Here is a 19,639-nt window from a genome sequence, read left to right on the forward strand (position 1 = left end):
TGGACCAATTTTTGCATGGTTGTTAGAGACCATATACTAACACCATGTACCAAATTTCAGCTGGATCGGATGAAATTTGCTTCTCTTAGAAGCCTCGCAAGCCAAATCGAGGGATCGGTTTATATGGGGGCTATATATAATTATGGACCGATGTGGACCAATTTTTGCATGGTTGTTAGAGACCATACACTAACACCATGTACCAAATTTCAGCCGGATCGGATGAAATTTGCTTCTCTTAGAGGCCTCGCAAGCCAAATTTGGGGGTCCGTTTGTATGGGGGCTATACGTAAAAGTGAACCGATATGGCCCATTTGCAATACCATCCGACCTACATCAATAGCAAGTACTTGTGCCAAGTTTCAAGTCGATAGCTTGTTTCGTTCGGAAGTTAGCGTGATTTCAACAGACGGACGGACATGCTCAGATCGACTCAGAATTTCACCACGACCCAGAATATATATACTTTATGGGGTCTTACGGCCATTTTCATGTAGCTCCGTTAGGCTTTAACTGTCAGTTAATAGAAATTAAATTGCAAATATCTTCTCTACGGTAACCTTTAACGGAAGAATTATCGGCAGTTAAGTTCCTAACTGGCATATAGAATATATAGGCTATGCCCATAATACGGTTTAAAAGTTCGTTAGTTAACGGAACACTAACGGAACTTCATGAAAATGGGGGTTAGAGCAATATTTCGATGTGTTACAAACGGAATGACAAAGTTAATATACCCCCATCCTATGGTGGAGGGTATAATAATATACCCCCATCCTATGGTGGAGGGTATAAAAAGGGTTGAGGATAGTCAACAAAGCAATATCAAATAAGTGGGAAATAAATCCCAAAATTGTATATTGTCTATATCTATACTGGGCTGCGCAAAATGAATTGAAAATCAATCCTACGAAGTCGAATTGTTTGATAACTCACAAGAGCTGGATAAACTTATAACACGAACTTCATATTCATATAAAACACACTGCAATCAACATTGTCTCATCCGCCACAAACCTCGGTATAACGCTCAACGACCGTCTAACGTGAACCAATTATATACAACACATCATTGCCAAAACCTATGGAATGCTTCGTAACTTATGGGCTGTACAATCTTCTACACCTCTTCAAACTCGAATCCTATTAGCAAACACGTATCTGATCCCGTTTCTTCTACATGAAGTAGAAATATTTGCAAATTGTAGGAGAGCTGACTTGCAAAGACTAAACGTAGTTTACAACTCCATTGCACTATATTTCTTCAACAAGAGACGTTACGAACGAATACAGTCGACTCCGCTTTACTGAAACGTTAAAAATGCAGCCATTTAATTTCAGTTATCCGAAGTTTTTGCTAAAGCGGACTACGGATAACTGAAAAAAAACTTCCAGTAATGCGAACTTCGGATAACTGAAAAAGTTTCAGTAAAGCGGACTCCGTATAACTGGAAAAAAAATCCACTCAATTTCAGTTAACCGAACTTATGACCAATGCTATGTACATAAAATAATAAAAACATGGTGTTTGATTCCGTGTGTGTGCCATCTACAATTTTACCTTTCAGTTGATTTTATTTACAGAGTGATTTAAACTGTTTTGAAAGTGCCATCTTCACTTGAAATAAAGCGTTCTCAATACGGAGAAGAAAATGTACTCTCTCTCAATAGCGAGAATGTGGCATTTTCAGTAAAGCGAAGTCATACTAATGTGACGAAACTCATTTGAACACAAAAAACTTTTCAGTAATCCGATTTTTTCAGTTAAGCGGAGTTTCACTAAAGCGGAGTAATTTAAATGAAATGGACAGAAAAAACAACTGGGGAATGCGATCGATTTCAGTTATCCGAGGTTTTTCAGTAAAGCGCATTGCGCTAAAGCGGAGTCGACTGTATCTGCATTCGCTTATCAGCTTTACGACATGATCCTGGACAGTCTAATCAAGTATAAATGCCTCATTTTTCTCCAAAAAAGTTATTTACGAGTATGGATAAAGGTTCATAAGTTCATAAAATTAATGAACCAATTTCCAAAAGTTGTACATTGAATTTTAGCTGGCTGGAGTAGTTTGTGTTGTGGGTACTGGTATGTTAGAATATATAATATATTTTTGGTACTTTTTGCCCTTCGGGAGTTGGCATCACTGACGAACGGAAATCGCTAGATCGACTGAGAACAAACGGAATAACAAAATTATTATACCAGCCGTCCTATGGTGGAGGGTATAAAAATGAATTTTGCATTTTTTTGTTGTTTTGTTTTAATCATAACACGTTAAATGTGGGTACTATGAAAATGCGTGTCATGAAAATACGTCAGTCTTATTATTTTACTTTTCACATGAAGTCCAAGTCTAAAACCGTTTCCATCTTGATAAATAGCGAAGGCTGTGGTTAACGCATTAACATGTAAAGACGCTACATGCATTTAAAAGGTCACCTAATTCGAGTGGTTCATGACCGACTATAGCTGCACCTAGTTCCCAGTTTCCACTACTACGATTACTTTGAGCCATGCATACCCATTCCAACAACTAAGAAGGATTACAGAGATTGCGTGTATTTACGAAATTTCCTTCGAAACCAAACACACGAAATAGTTAGAACAAAAATGTTTCAGCATTTTTTTTGGTTTGCTGTATTTTCCACGAACTATTGCACTATCCGTAATTTTATGAAAAAGAAAATCAAAACTATAGAACCACCCATTTGATGTTCATAGCATGGAAAATGGTAAAGCTAACGCAAGCAGAAAAAGGACATTCTTTTATGTATATGTATGCCTTAACAGGGTGTGGATTAGTTGCTTTTTTACTAAATCCTGTTTGGCATGTTCAATGTTTGGTGGCAAGTAACCTACTTTTCAGCGTGTGTTACTTTACAAGAATGCAAACATTACGTTAATTTAATTTTATATACTAAATTATTTTTTTTTTAGATTCTTGACATGTTTTTTACACTGCATCAATTTTCAACAACATGGATATTATTCCAAACATAAAAGAAATGTGTGTTTTTTGTATACCCTTCACCACTACTGTGGTACAGGGTATAATAAGTTTGTGCATTTGTATGTAACGCCAAGAAGGAAAAGTCTGAGACCCATCTTTTAGTATACCGATCGGCTTAGAACTAAATTCTGAGTCGATTTAGCGATGTCCGTCCGTCTGTCTGTATATGTAATTTTGTGCACAAAGTACAGCTCACAATTTAGGTCCGATCGTCCTCAAATTTGGCATAGGGCCGTTTCTTGGGACAGAGACAATCGCTATTGGTTTTGGAAAAAATCGGTTCAGATTTAGATATAGCTGCCATATATATTTATCCCCGATGTGGTCATAGTTAGCGTGTTTATCAACCGATTTTCTTGAAATACCGTACATCCAAATATTTTATGAATCTCGAAAATCTTGCAAAATATCAGCCAAATCGGTTCAGATTTAGATACAGCTCCCATATATATCTTTCGTCCGATTTAGACTCATATGACCACAGAGGCCAAAGTTTTCTACCGATCTTCGTGAAATTTTGCACAGAGGGTAGAATTGACATTCTACCAATGCTTGGCAAATTTGATTGAAATCGGTTCAAATTTAGATATAGCTCCCATATATATCTTTCGTCCGATTTGAACTTATATGGCCACAAAAGCCAGAGTTTTGCCGTGATTTGCTCCAAATTTTGCACAAGGGGTACGTTTAATAGTATCGTTAAGTGTGTCAAATTTTGTAAAAATCGGTTCAGATTTAGATATAGCTCACATATATATCTTTCGCCCGATTTGGATTTATATGGTTTCAAAAGCCAGAGTTTTGCCCTGACTTACTTCAAATTTTGCACAAGCGGTACTTTTTACGATACTATTGTATGTGCCAAATATGGTCAAAATCGATTCAGATTTAGATATAGCTCCCATATATATCTTTCGTCCGATTTGAACTTATATGGCCTCAAAATCCAGGGTTTTGCCGTGATTTGCTTCAAATTTCGCACAAGGAGTAATCGTTCCAGATTTAGATATGGCTCCCATATATATCTACTGTCCGATTGGCACTCATATGACCAGGGCGGCCAAAGTTATACTCCCATTTACGTGAAATTTCGCATAGATAGCAGAATTATTATTCTAACTATACATGTCAAATTTAGTCAAAATCGGTTCAGATTGTATATAGCTCCCATATATACGTACACCAGAGTTGGGGAAATATGGTAGACTGTTTCATATTTTAGACCCATTTTCAATGGGATTTTCCTCCAATTGACTGGATAGTTTCCACAGAGAATACAAATATGGCCAAAATTCTCACACTTTACACAAAATTCTGTGATGATTTCACCATATCTTAGCCATATCCTACACACTGCAATGCCAAAATTTCCACAGAACGGATGAGTTTTAAATAAGGCTCCAAGTCGCCCGACTAGACCAAATAATATATCACAACGCACACTTGACCACCTATCTTGGCGAGATCTAACCAATATCCTTGTAAAATCGCCACTGCTGAGTACCAAAAATTGTAAATATTACTCAAATTGTCCTATATCTCGAATACATATGCATCGCCTGAAAAATCATAAATCTCTTTTGTACAATTGCATTAAAATTTCTCTCGAATCATATTTCCCATGGTTTTTTACTAACATTGTGTTTCATCCCAGGGCGTTAGCCGATTTAAATTTTAATTCTAGAGTTTTTGTAGAAGTACAAAAAATTGTTTCCATTAAAAGTATTTGTATCCGGAAATGCAAACCTTTATATAGCTCCCAGCAAATTTGAAGTAGTTGAGATGGTAACACAAATGTTTGTCTACATAGTGGTGAAGGGTATAATATAGTCGGCTCCGCCCGACTTTAGACTTTACTTACTTGTTTTTTTTTTTTTTTTTTAACAATGTTTACCAATTTAATATTTTAGTAAAATAAAGTAAACAATTGGATTCAATTTCACAAACCGAAACAGGATAGTGTAAAAAATTGGGAACCGGGAAAACACGTTTTTGGCCCTCGCACTCAAAAAAAAGTGAACTCTCTATTTCACTAAAGCCATATTAACTTTATATTAGTTCATAGAATCATTATGTTTGGAAAAAGTTTATTTTAGTTAAATAATTTTTTGCGTATGTTAGTTAAATGAACTAAAAAACGGGAAAAAGTTATACACAAATAAAGCATAAAGATTTCCTAATTTCGTATTTCTTACAAAATAGTTCATTATTTCTTTAAATTTGTAAATTTTACCAAAAATGTGTCCATCGTGAACTTCGTATGTCACTAAAGACATTCTTGCAATTTTGAACTCCAAGATTTCTCTTAAAACTACAAAATTTTCTTTAACTACTGAAAAAATTTAGTTATGTCTAATAAATTTTCTTCAATTTGTCGAAAAATATTTACTTATTTTTGCCATATCGGAGTGATGCCAGCGCTTGTAATACCGTTTAGTTAAAATTTTCTAAAAAAGTTCCAAATTTTCTAAAATTAATCGAAAGTTATCTTTCCTGGTGGGTTCACTGTTTTTTCAGTGCGGTTAACCGGTTTTCTGTATTTAAATGACATTAATATCTACTTTGTTATATGTTTTCTTCGAAAGTCGATTTTTTTGTAGGGAGGTACTGAAGATGAGGTACAACTGACAACTTAGACTCAGTGAACCCCCATGCAAGGAAAATTTTGGATAATTTTAGAAAATTTTAACTAAACTGTAGTATAAACGCAAATGTTACGCCAATTTCACAAAAATACGTAGATATTTTCCGACAAAATTAAGAAAAAAATGTTAGACATAACATAATAAATAATTATTTTTTTAACCAATTACTAAAGAAAATTTCGTAGTTTGAAGGAAAAAATTGCAAAAATGTATTTAGTGCCAAAGTTCGAATGGGCGTATTATTGGTAAAATTTACAAATTTTAAGAAATTCTGAACTACTTAGTGGTAGACAGGAATTTAGTAAATCTTTATGCTTCATTTGTGTATAATTTGTTCCCTTTTTCTGGTTCATTTGACCAACGAACGCAAAAAATTATTAAAGTCAAATAAACTATATTAAAACATAATAATTGCTTAAAATAAAATAGAATTAAATTGGCTTTAGTACCATATAGGGTCCACCTTTTTTGAGTGTACAACACGTTCTCACTGAGAAGCACATAATAATTTTTTACTATATTATTCTCTTTACGGCGATTTTCCATTCATCGCAAATGCTGAAGAGATAATTTACATGTCTTGCACCCAAAGAAAAAATATTTTCCTCCAGGTCGAAATTTTAATTAAACGAAATTCCGCTTTGTTGTAAAATCATTTCTTAAAATCCCAACGAATTTTTTAGAAACGTTGTGACGATGTTCTCAAGTCTCTTTTATTTGCTTCTAAAGAAAATAAATTTTTCAGCGTCGTAAAAATTTTTCATATATAAATAAACGAAAATATCGATTACAAAGAAAGGACTTTATCCGTATTCAATTTTTCTATCACACTGGAAGCAAGAAATAATCCTCAGTTTAGTTTAGAATTTTCCCGAAACCTTGTTTTTAAAAAAATTACATTGATTGTATAAAGGAAAACCCTATTTACACAAAAAAAAAATTGATATATGTAATAGGTACTTTTAGTTAAATGTGGTATCACAATGGACTAAATAGTCTAAGTGAGCCTGATACTAAATCGGACTGCTACTTTAACCTGAGCTAACCTAACCTTCTAGTATATTCATATTTGAATGGGGCAAAATTGGCAAAATCTAATCTTCTGAAGTCCTATGTAGATAGAGCTCCCATATATATGTATCGCTTGATTTTCCCATAATATTTTGATTTATTAATCAGCGTTACTCAAATTCCAAACTCAGATGTACTAGCTGATCTTATTCAGACTTACATATAGCTCTTACATAAATACAATGTCCAATTTTCGCTAATTTGGCAACATTAGCCCTACTATGTCCTTTTTATACCCTAAACCACATAGTGGTCAGGGTATAATAAGTTTGATCGGCCAAAAAATGTGTCTACCAGAAATTTTGATTTTAGACCCCATAAAATATATACCGATCGACTCAGAATCACCTCCTGAGTCGATCTAGCGCTTGGTGTCCGTCCGTCTGTCCATGTATTTGTTGTTCACAGGATTCCGGTCGCAATTATAAACCGATTTTGATGAAATTTGGTACAGGGAGTTGGGCACAAGGACGAACGCTATTGAATTTGGAAGAAATCGGATCAAATTTAGATATAGCTCCCATATATATGTATCGCCCGATTTCGACAAATGGGGTCACGTTGCGCGTTTTTTCAAACGGATCGTCACCAAATTTGGCAAAAGGTCATCTTTTCCATCGCCCTTCAAGTCTGCAAAATTTCATCGAAATCGGTTCAGATTTAGCTATAGCTCCCATATATATGTACCACCCGATTTTTCTAAATTTGGCTATAAAACCCTTATTTATCAACCAATCTTACCCAAATTTGGCTAAATGTTGTCTTCTATAGCACTAACTATATGTGCAAAAAATCATCGAAATTGGTTCAGATTTAGATATAGCTCCCATATATATATATATTGCCCGATTTTCCCAAATTTGGCCATATAACCCTTATTTATTAACCGATCTTACTAAAAGTTGGCTAGATCCAGTCCTCTATAGTACTAACTATATGTGCAAAATTTCATCAAAATAGGTTCAGATGTAGATATAGCTCCCATATATGTATCACCCGATTTTGAAAAATTCGCCCCTAATAACCTTATGTTTGACCATACAGGCCTCATTTCCTAACTGATCTTACTCAAATCTTGCACAAGGTAACCTTTTGTGGTATTAATCAAACCAGCAAAATATTATACAAATTGGTTCAGATTTAGATATAGCTTCCATATATATGCATCGCTCGATTTTCCCAAATTTGGCCATAGTACTCTTATTTATTAACCAATGTTACTCAAATTTTGATGTAGTAGTCGATCGTATTTATATGTACTTGTAAGTCTTACATAAGAATATTGCTCGATTTTTACAAATTTGGATTTATTACCCACACTAATTGAGCGATTTTCTCTTTTTTAATAATGGGCTCAATATTATTGGCATACTAACTCCGTAGGTGCAATATCAACTACAGCCATTGTTGCTGGAAGTAGGGGAAATTCCCTATATGTAGGGGTTTTCTAATATTTAGCGTCTTGTAGGGATGTAGGGCCACAATATAAGGGACATTTTCACTCAACACAATTTGTAATAATTTTTACATTTTGGTGGCTCTAGAGGAGGATATTAGAAACGGCAAGGCTTGATCCTTAACAATGTGTGCTAACAACAGTTACCACTCGTGCCAAAAAAATCTAACAAAATTTGAAGATTACCACAAATTACCACAAATCTACCAAACAAATATTTCGATAGAAATTTTTGTCAAAACTTTATTCCTGTAGAAAATTTCGTCAACATTTTATTTCTATAGAAAAGTTTGTCAAAATTGTATTTCTATAGAAATTTTTTCAAAATATTATTTCTATAAAAAAATTTTCTCAAAATTTTATTTCTATGGAATTTTTTTCTTCAAAAATTTATTTCTATAGAATTAATTGTCAAAATGTTATTTCTATAGAATTTCTCACAAAAATTGTTTATAGAAACTTTTTTCAAAATTTTATTTTTATAGAGATTTAACAAAAAAACACTATTTTGGGTAGAATTCTACCAACTGTGGCAAAACAAATTTATATTCTAAGTTATATACATTGCATTTTCATGTTTTAAGATAATAAAGTACTTAGAATCATTTTGTTTTCTAAAATTTGTTTAAATTTAACGAAAAATATTGTAAGGAAAATTGTTTGGGAATGTATGGGAAAGTAGGGTAAACCGAACATTTTGCCTGACAAAACTGACTATGAACTATAGTCAGATTGAAACAAAGAACCCATAAACATGTACCCTAGATAGGGTCACGGCCTAAAGGAAAAAAAAAAGTTGATGCGGTCACCCCCCAATTTTGTAGCATATTCAAAGACAATTTCAGAACACCAAAACTTTTTTTTTGTGCACCCTACGACCCCCCGTTGTTTGCACTACGGCATTTTCTGCGTTATGCAAAGTGCATGTGTTTTTGCTAGAACAACTTGAGAGCCTACTATTTTAAAATTCTAACAATCACTTTCGCTACATGATTTTTTAAATCTGTCCATATTTTTGTGAGAGAAGGCTGTTGTTTTCACTTTTTTCAAATACTATCAACAGCCTTCTCTCACAAAAATATGGACAGACTTAAAAAATCATGTAGCGAAAGTGATTGTTAGAATTTTAAAATAGTAGGCTCTCAAATTGTTCTTGCAAAAACACATGCACTTTGCATAACGCAGAAAATGCCGTAGTGCAAACAACGAGTATGTATACAAAGGTACCGTTTGAAATTTACAGATAAACAGGTTTTGTGTTCTAAATGCCTTATAAATTAATTTCGTAGATGTGAATAACGATGTGCATGTGGTTTCGATCGGACATCATGACAACACAGCAAAAACTATTTGGTGGTGTGTAGGGTGACCTATTGACTTTTTAAAATCTCTGTAACTTTTTGGTTATGAATATAAGTAAATACTTCAAAAGCAAAAGATTCATATTTTGTTAAGATCTTTATAATGGTTATCAGAAATGGGCATCATAGGGGTATACGAAGCGAAATAAAAAAATTAAAAATCAAATTTGACGTCGGAGTCAAAAATGACCAATGCACGAAATATAGCCCCTGACCAACCACGAACAACGATGTGCGTTTCTTTTCGATCGAACTTCAAATGACAATAAATTGTATTTCGTGGGGTCGTAGGGTGCACGGAAAAAAGTTTTGGTGTTCTGAAATTGTCTTCGAATATGCTACAAAACTGGGGGGTGACCGCATCAACTTTTTTTCGTGACCCTATCTAATGTACCTCTTAATTTTCTTAAATATGCAACTACCCTGTTCCAAAATGCGGCGCATTATAAGTTAGTGCATTTGATGGCAACACCCAGAAGGAGACGAAATAGTGTATTTGGGAATATTGCGTAGCGTCGGCGCCTGAAACGGTCTAGCCATGTCCATTTGTCTGTGAATACAAAGTCTGGTTCCCACTTCTAGTAAAATAAAATTTGGCTCAAGTATATATTTTGGGTCTGAATAGAACCCTATTGGTTTTGGAAAAAATCGATACAGATTTAGAAATTGCTCCCATTTATGTCTTTTGGCCGCTTTACACTCATATGACCACACAGGGTGTAGAATTAATTTTAAATTTGGCACAGGGAGTACACTTTATGTTTTAGCAATGTGTGAACCAAATTTCAGGTTCAGATAAGTCGGCCAATTTCTCAGAAAATATTTTTGTATGAAAATATGAAAATGAATTTGTTTCTTAAAAACAACGCTTACTACCCTTTGCCTTTCAGTGGACTACTTTCGCAATGTTTACGCATATTTATATGTATGTTGAGCATATTCAAGTGCATTGTATAAGTTTTCATTTCTCTTTTATTTCCAGTGTATCTGTTTGTTCGTTGTTCATGTAATAAAATCGCAAAACAAAAAACAACTAAAGAGAAAAGAAAAACAAGGATCATAAATATAAACCAGACTACGTGAGTCTTACACACACGCACTCGCGCATTTGTAAGGTAAGTGCTGCAAAACAAACATAATTTCTCCCACGAAAAAAAAAGAGAAAAAAACTTACACATACGCATACATATAGAGAAGGCCAATTACAAAACATTTCAACGATTTAAAAGCGGCACAATTGAAGGTAAACATGCAAATGAAACAAAAGATAATATTTTAATATTTTTATTCTTTACTTTGGCATTCCAATTGAGTTGATGAATAGAAGCGAAGAAGGGAAATTTTGTAGCAAAAAAAATTATTTCTTTTTGTGATGAAAAATGTGCCCCTGCTACAAATGGCACAAACTTTTATTCGTATGTTATATTTTACTAAGAAATCATTGCTTGAAAATATATATAATTTGTTGATAATAAAAATCAAAATAAACAAAAATACTTTATTCGGTGATCTAAAAATTTGTGGTGGGCATTGATTTATGATTTCGACTTTATCTAAACTTGGTGACGGCAGGTATGTCTAAACTCTACCATATATAGCCAATGCACATTGTTTGGTTTTAGTCTTCATTTTTTCCCAATTGCCTCGTCATCTCTTCAACAATCAGCCAACTTTCCAATATAAATTCGAGGTATTTTGTACACTCAACAAAAGTACTTTCCATGGCTTTTTCCTTCTTTGCAGAATTGACCCATAGACTATTTCTATTCGCCCGGAATGCTTTAGGATGCAGTGTTGCCAGGTTAGGGGTTTTCCCCCCAAAATTTAGGGGGTGTTTTCACGTTTAGGGGCTTTTTGGGGTAATATTTATTTAGGGGAATTTTTGGGGGTGAAAAAATATTTTAGACCTTATAAAGTGGAGCAATTCTTAAGCAAATTCGGAACAATTCTGGCATGAATTATGAGAAAAAAGATGAGGGAAGTCAACAAGAAGATCCAAAATACAAGCAAGTATGCAATAGCATTATTTTCGTTATCTTTTTTAAACGCTTCTCTTGAAAGGGCATTTTTAATATTTGCCACAATTAAAAACAATCATATTTTAACTTAGCAGCTGAAAGCATTTTAAGAGTAAGCCTGCAGTGAAATTCTGAGTCGATCTGAGCATGTTCGTCCGTCCGTCTGTTGAAATCACGCTAACTTCCGAACGAAACAAGCTATCGACTTGAAACTTGGCACAAGTACTTGCTATTGATGTAGGTCAGATGGTATTGCAAATGGGCCATATCGGTCCATTTTTACGTATAGCCCCCATATAAACGGACCCCCAAATTTGGCTTGCGTTGACTCTAAGAGAAGCAAATTTCATCAGATTCGGCTGAAATTTTGTACATGGTGTCAGCATATGATCTCTAACAGCCATGCAAAAATTGGTCCACATCGGTCTATAATTATATATAGCCCCCATATAAACCGATCCTCCGATTTGGCTTGCGGAGCCTCTAAGAGAAGCAAATTTCATCCGATCCGGCTGAAATTTGGTACATGGTGTAAGTATATGGTCTCTAATAACTATGAAAAAAATGGTCCACATCGCTCCACAATTATATATAGCCCCCATATAAACCGATCACCTGATTTGAACTCTGAAGCCTCTTGGAAGACCAAAATTCTGATTCAGTTGAAATTTGGTACGTGGTGTTAATATATGGCCTCAAAAACCATGCAAAAAGCGGTCCATCTGTCGAAATCGGTCCATAATTATATATAGCCCCCATATAAACCGATCCCCAGATTTGACCTCCGGAGCCCCTTGGGAGAGCAAAATTCATCCGAATCGGTTGAAATTTGGTACGTTTAGTAATTTAGTATATTATATCCAACAACCATGCAGGAATTGGTTCATATCACTCCATAATTATATATAGCCCCCATATAAACCGATCCCCAGATTTGACCTCCGGTGCCTTTTGGAGAAGCAAAATTCATTCAATCTGGTTGAAATTTGGTTCGTGGTGGTAGTGTATGATATTTAACAGCCATGCCAAAAGTGGTCCATATCAGTCCATAATCATATATAGCCCCCATATAAACCGATCCCGAGATTTGGTTTTGGAGCCTCTTGGAGGAGCAAATTTCATCCGAGTCAGTTGAAATTTGGGACATTGTGCTATTATATGACTTTTAAAAACCATGCCAAACTAGGTCCATATCGGTCTATAGTTATATATAGCCCTCAGATCCCCAATCGCACAAAAATTTGTCCATATCAAGTTCATAATTGTATATATAGCCCCCATATAAGCGACCCCCATATTTCAATTCTGGCTCTCTACCACGTATAGACTAAGTCACAATTTAGAAAAAGATGTAAGAAGTTTTAAGATACCACAACCCAAGTAATTCGTTTGTGGATGACAGTCTTTCGTAGAAGTTTCTACGCAATCCATGGAGGGTACATAAGATTCCGCCTGGCTGAACTTACGGCCGTATATACTTGTTTCTATCTTATTTTTGGTTAAATTTAACTAAAATTAACCTTTAAATACGCACTGAATCTTTTAAGATACAACCACACTGAATAAAAACATGCCCGGTTCCAAAGATTTTGTCTTTACTTTAAAAATGATTGATTGATACAAGTAAGGATTCTTCTAAGACACAATTCCCTTTTAAATTTGGGTTTTGTGTACTTGCTTCTAGGAAGCAAATTTTAGTTTTTCGCTTTCTCAACTTGTTTTCTTCATATGCTATCAAAGTCCTTTATAAACGAGTTAACGACAACTTTATTTTCTAAAATTCAGACTCGACTTCCAGTAGAAATTATGCTTATATTTCAAGTAAAAAACGTCTTTAAAATAAAGTGTTTTTAACCACATGTCCTATATTTGAACGATTTTTTGCTTTGTAGTCAAGATGCAAAACGACAAAAATTTAAAGACAATTTCATTAATTTTCAGAATTCAGAATTTTTCTGAATTATTAAAGTTGACCTTAGCCCAAAAATTTTTTCTTTTATGTTATGATACACATTTTTAAGTCAAATCACTTAATTATAGGGACAATACGACTTTGTGGCGACACTCGATTTTAAATTTCATTTTTTTAATCTAATTTGTTTTGTGTTTTATGTCAAATTATTTCTTCGCTTCAGTTTTACTTTTTTAAATTATTTAAATCAATTTTTTTAAATAAATAATTTTTTGATAAATAGCGCGCTTTTTTTGGACCACCTACATTGGTGACTCCGACATAAGAACACTATGACTGAAGAAAATACTGGAAGCGAAGGCTCAAACCTGCAAAACACTTTAGCTTTTCAACAGACACAGCCTCAAATTGCCACCATTTTGGAAGCAAAACCCTAAACTCTGGTTCATTCAAGTTGAAGCTGTATTCAAAGCCAATCGAATTACAAGAAGTGAAACTAAATACGACCATAACATAAATTTGTAATTTAGACCCGGAAACACTAGAATTTGCGTTAGATATTATAATGGCTACAACATTCGAGGGATGTAAGTACGAGGCATTAAAAAAGAAGCTTATTTCGCATTCACAGAATTCGACGAAAAGAAACTCAGGCGTCTTTTATTAGGATATGCCATTGGGGATCAAAAACCCAGCCATTACTTACAAGTGATGCGCAATACAAGGAAAAAAAACTTTATATTAGAGAAATACGTCTTCTATGCTAAGCAAAATTTGCATTCGTATTTGAAAGACATGAAATCTTTGACCTCACGACAATACTTTTTTTCCAGTGCAGATAAAAAATTCTTACGTCTTAAACTTTTGACCGAATGAAGTCAAGTTTGTTGCATTTAATACATCATAACGCTATTTCTAAAAATATTTTGAGTAATCTGTAGTCAAAATTAAAAATCAAATTTTGACCAAAAATTCAAAAAACTACAAATTGGAAGTAAAATAATAAATTTACCAGAGATGAAAGTAATGTTGGCAAAAAAACGGTGTAGTGTAAACATATCTCTATTCTCTACTAAAATCAAATGTTTTATATCTAATAAATAAGATCTTAGTTTAGAGCGCACTCTATTTTTTAAAATAATACCACTATTTAAAAAAACACACACATATTTTTTTTTAAAAAACGTGGTATGCATATGTTCTTTGTACCATTTAGCATATTATATATTTTTTTCGGAGGAATCGGTGATCTTGTGCATTTAAGGGTTAATTTCGAGTTTCCAACTGAGACTATTAAAATTAAGCATAAAAACATTGTAGACAAATTTTCAGTGTAAATTTTCAAGTAAATTTTCAGTGTACTTGAATCAACGATATCTTTTGTAACGATTTTGGCTTCGATTTCTTTTTGAACTGCGGGTTTCATATTTTCTAGATTGCGTGAATCGATCATATTCATGGTCCATTTGTGGATAGCAGTTGTTTGGTAAATAGACCAAATATTCCGAAACATTTTCGTTGGTACCTTCATTTCTCTTTGTCCAAAGCATTTTTGGTCTGAACTTCTGCCATAAATGGCTTAAATGCTTACCACTCTTACGATATGCCAATTTGATTTTTTTATATACAATAAAATAATGATCCGTTGCATATAGCACCGATAATAGGAACATAACGCTTATCGATGTCGTCAAGATGCCCAAAATGTAGACTTCCCATTCATTGTATATTGCAGGGGACAATCCTCCTATTGCCAAGAGCATAGATTTACACAGCTTACAAGAAATTTTTTCAATGTTGTACCAAATAATGGTCGAACAAAATTCTGTTAGAATTATGGATCCAAAAGTCTCCACTATTATCTGACACACATAGGGTAAATGCTTATAGCGCAGTGGAAATAGTGAAAAATCCAAAAGCAAATCCAGAAATCCAATTACAAATAACCAACTTGCCACTGAGGGTACTGTTGTGGACCATATGTATGGAGTTGGTTCCATGAAGAATGTTATGCCCAATACCAAATGTAGAAAGGTTGTAATGGTCACAGCAATTGAGGAAATCATTTTTAACCAAATATATGTATTGCAATTTTTAAAATATCTTCAAATTGGTTGTTGAAAATAAATTTTATTGAATAATAAATTTTTGTAAGCAATTGAAATAGCAGAAAAAAAAGCTTTTGACATATGTCAAAGATCTTATACCCTGTTTCTGTATGTCGAACGACAACCCAGTCGACTGAAAAGCAGTCACTCGAATTTGAATCAATTTGGGTTTCTCTATTTTTGAAAGTTCATATCGTTTGTATGAGAGTACATTGATTATCAAAACTGAGAATTTTCAAATTTTTGGCTTGAGAATTGATTCAAATTCCAAAATTGTTTTTACTTTTTTCTTGAGACTTATTGTATATGTTCGTTTGTTACTCGACAACAAAATATGAAGTGACTTGCCTGTCAACATAGAGAAACCCAAATATTTTTTTTTTCATTTGTATATGTAAATATACTAACACCATGTACCAAATTTCAGCCAGATCGGATGAAATATGCTTCTCTTATAGGTTCCAAATCTTTGGGTCCGCTTATATGGGGGCTATACGTAAAAGTGGTCCGATATGGCCCATTTGCAATACCATCCAACCTACATCAATAACAACTACTTGTGCCAAGTTTAAAGTCGATAGCTTGTTTCGTTCGGAAGTTAGAGTGATTTCAACAGACGGACGGACGGGCATGCTTAGATCGAAACAGAATTTCATCACGACATTATACTTTATGGGGTCTTAGAGTAATATTTCGATGTTTTACAAACGGAATGACAAAGTTAATATACCCCCTAGCATCGATTCAAGTTTGTTCTCGAAACGACAGCATGCATACTCGAAGGGCGGGTCTACTGAGACCGCACTACATGAACTAGTCAGCTTTATTGAAAGCTCACTATCTGTCAAAGAATACACAATCGTGGCGTTTCTAGACATCGAAGGGGCGTTCAATAATGTCAATCCCAGCTCGATATTAAATGAACTGACAACTCTGAATGTTGATCCATGTATACTCAGGCTGTTAGACGAACTGCTAATGAAGAGACGTATTTCAGCCACACTAGGACAAGCAAACATAAAAAGGTATGTGAACAGAGGCACTCCCCAAGGAGGAGTTCTATCACCTCTTCTTTGGAATGTTGCTATAAATAACCTTCTGGTTACTCTAGAAAAAGAAAGGATAAAAGTGGTGGCATACGCAGATGATGTGACTCTGGCAGTCAGGGGAAAATTCCCATCCACAATCAGAGATATTATTCAGAGGGCCCTCCGGATGACGAAAGCCAATGGTCTTGGGGTAAATCCTGCAAAGACAGAATTAGTCATGTACCGCAAAGATCGCAAAACTCCCACGGTTAGGCCTATTTCCTTAGGGGGTATTGAAATTCCCTTTGGTGGTTGTGCAAAATACCTTGGCGTTATTTTGGACGGGAAGCTGAACTTTAAGCTTAATATTGAAGAAAGGGCGAGAAAGGCAACTGTAGCTTTGTACTCGTGCAAAAAGGCAATAGGAAAAAAGTGGGGACTAAAACCAAAAATTGTGCATTGGCTATACACGGCAGTGGTGAGACCTATAATGCTATATGGTGTTGTAGTCTGGTGGCCGGCACTTCAGAAACCGACTTGTTTAGATAAAGTTCAGCGTATGGCGTGATTGTGTATTTCAGGCGCATTCAGCAAGACAGGAACAAATTCCCTTAATGTCATGATGCATCTATTGGCTTTAGACATTTTGGCCAAACAGTCAGCTGCAACAACGGCTGTGCGGTTGCGCGAACTATCGCTGTGGTCGGAGAAAGGTTACGGTCACAGTTCTGTCCTCAAAATAATGCCAGATGTGCCTAACGTAGTGGATTACACTTTGGCGAGTCCAATTTTCGACAAAAAGTTTGAGACTCTAATCCCCAACAGTGAGGCGTGGTGCACACAGACCCCAGGGAAAAAAGAATATATAGATTTCTACACTGATGGCTCCAAATTGGATGGACAAGTGGGGTTCGGAGTATATTCTAATGATCTGGAACTTCGAATAGCGAAAAGATTACCTAATCACTATAGTGTTTTTCAGGCTGAAATATTAGCAATAAGAGAGGTGGCGAATTGGCTGAGAAGTAATGTTCCAAAAAATGTGGGCATTAATATATACTCAGACAGTCAACCTGCAATAAAATCCTTGGACTCTGTGTTCCTCAACTCGAAAACGGCCATCGACTGCCGCAAATCTCTCAATGAGATGGCTGAGCAGTACAATATTCACCTAATATGGGTGCCTGGCCATAGGAACATACCGGGGAACTGCGAAGCGGATGAGTTGGCAAGGCTAGGGACTACCTTACATATTCCAGTGGAACTAGAATTTGTTGGTATGCCCCTAGCTACCACCTGCAAGCTCATACTGCGTGAGAAGGCTGTTATGATGGCAAATGTTCGATGGGAGAATTGCAAGGGTTGTAACGACACCAAGCAAATATGGCCTCATTTCAACTTAAACCGCACACTAGATATGCTAATGTTCTCGAGACGTCAGATATCACCTCCGTCAGATATGAGCTGTCATGATGCGGAGGAAAAAGAATCAATTAAACACCTCTTGTGTGAGTGTCCTGCATTTTGTGTAAAGCGCAAGCAACTTTTAGGAGCATATACCTTCAGATTACTGGCGGATCTGGAAAACGTTAACTAAAACAGTCTGCTAATGTTTTTGGAACAATCTGGTTGGTTCAGCGAAGAAAAATAATCGAGAAGGTTCAGCGGTTAAAACTAGAAGTGCCCATATGTAATAAGTACTTTTAGTTAATGTGGTATCACAATGGACTGAATAGCCTAACCTAACCTAACCTACCCCCTATCCCATGGTGGAGGGTATAATAATGAAAATGAAAAAGTCGACTTTTGAATTAAAAGAAAAAATGGAAAAAACTTTCTCGAGATTTCGATTAGAGGTGTACGCGTGAGTGAAATTTCGCTCACATTCACGAAGCCAAATATTTATTCACGCACGATAAGTGTCGTAGCCATTCACTCTCACGCATATTTACGAAATGAAAACGGTACTCACATACGAACTACTTTTACAGACTCATTTACAGTTTGTAAACATTTTTTCTTGCTTGCACGAAAATGTTCTTAATATATATTATATTTATACAAATAGAAATATATGTTTGTATTTGAATATTATCCCCAAACATTTATTTATGTATAGAAGTCGATAAGCAATCATGAACGTTTACTCAGTAACCATCACTTTTAGTTTTTGTAATTAATTCAGTTTTACATATCTCTCGTTATCAATCTCCGTCGCCATCTTTTTCTGTATTCTAATCATACATATGTTTATACGATTTTTTTTTAAATTAATATATCTTTACATCCAAAGACATTATATTTAAGAAAATATAATGTCCCAAACATAATATGCTCTAACATATTAGCATATATGTCCCAAATATGTTTTATTATTTTATGAACAATATATAGTTGCGCTTAAATTAATGTACTAAAAATTCCAGTTCCACGGATACAATTTTTACACCGAAACATATGAAAATGAGTCAGTTGTCCCCGAATGCTTACACTAACTCGATATCATGATATTGCCTTTGAAAGTTTCATCTTCCATGGCAAAACTACTGTCTACATTCCATAGAAAATGTTTGCAGGGAAGAGAGAAGCCATTTTAGGCCATGATCCCCAAGGAACAACAATACGAAGTGCGTATGTATGTGTGTATGTTTGCATGTACACGAACAAATTTGTATTCTTAGCAAACTCAATGAAATTTGTAAACAAAATAACCCAAAAGCTTACCAAGCTAATTTCGAATCAAAAGTCTTCATTGACGTCTGTATGAAATCAACAAAAGTCTAACATTATAACATACCTACTGTGCAATTTGTTTTTGTTTATTTCCTTCACACATAAACTGGAGGGGAAAACAAGACATAGGAGGAGGGGGGTTCATGCGAAGTTTATGGGAAAGTGTTACCATATGTAGTTACTATGTTTATTCTAAATGTTAAGGGAAGTGGAAATAATCATCATCAAGAAGGAGAATGAGAAGAAGAGTTTTGACTCATAAATTTGTTGTTGTAAGGCACAGGGCTGGCTTATGT

The 19,639-nt window shown here is 34.8% G+C and overlaps 1 protein-coding gene across 1 annotated transcript in view; it reads left to right on the forward strand.

Moving 5' to 3' along the window:
* The window catches only part of LOC142232130 (uncharacterized), an 825,742-nt gene that overhangs the window by 61,515 nt on the left and 744,588 nt on the right, over positions 1-19,639 (forward strand). The window contains exon 2 of the mRNA XM_075302843.1: positions 10,527-10,659. The gene's annotated coding sequence lies outside the window, so the exon portion shown is untranslated. The remainder of the gene's footprint in view (positions 1-10,526; positions 10,660-19,639) is intronic.

Source organism: Haematobia irritans, chromosome 3 (assembly GCF_050003625.1).
Source record: "Haematobia irritans isolate KBUSLIRL chromosome 3, ASM5000362v1, whole genome shotgun sequence".
NCBI classification, from domain to species: Eukaryota; Metazoa; Arthropoda; class Insecta; order Diptera; family Muscidae; genus Haematobia; species Haematobia irritans.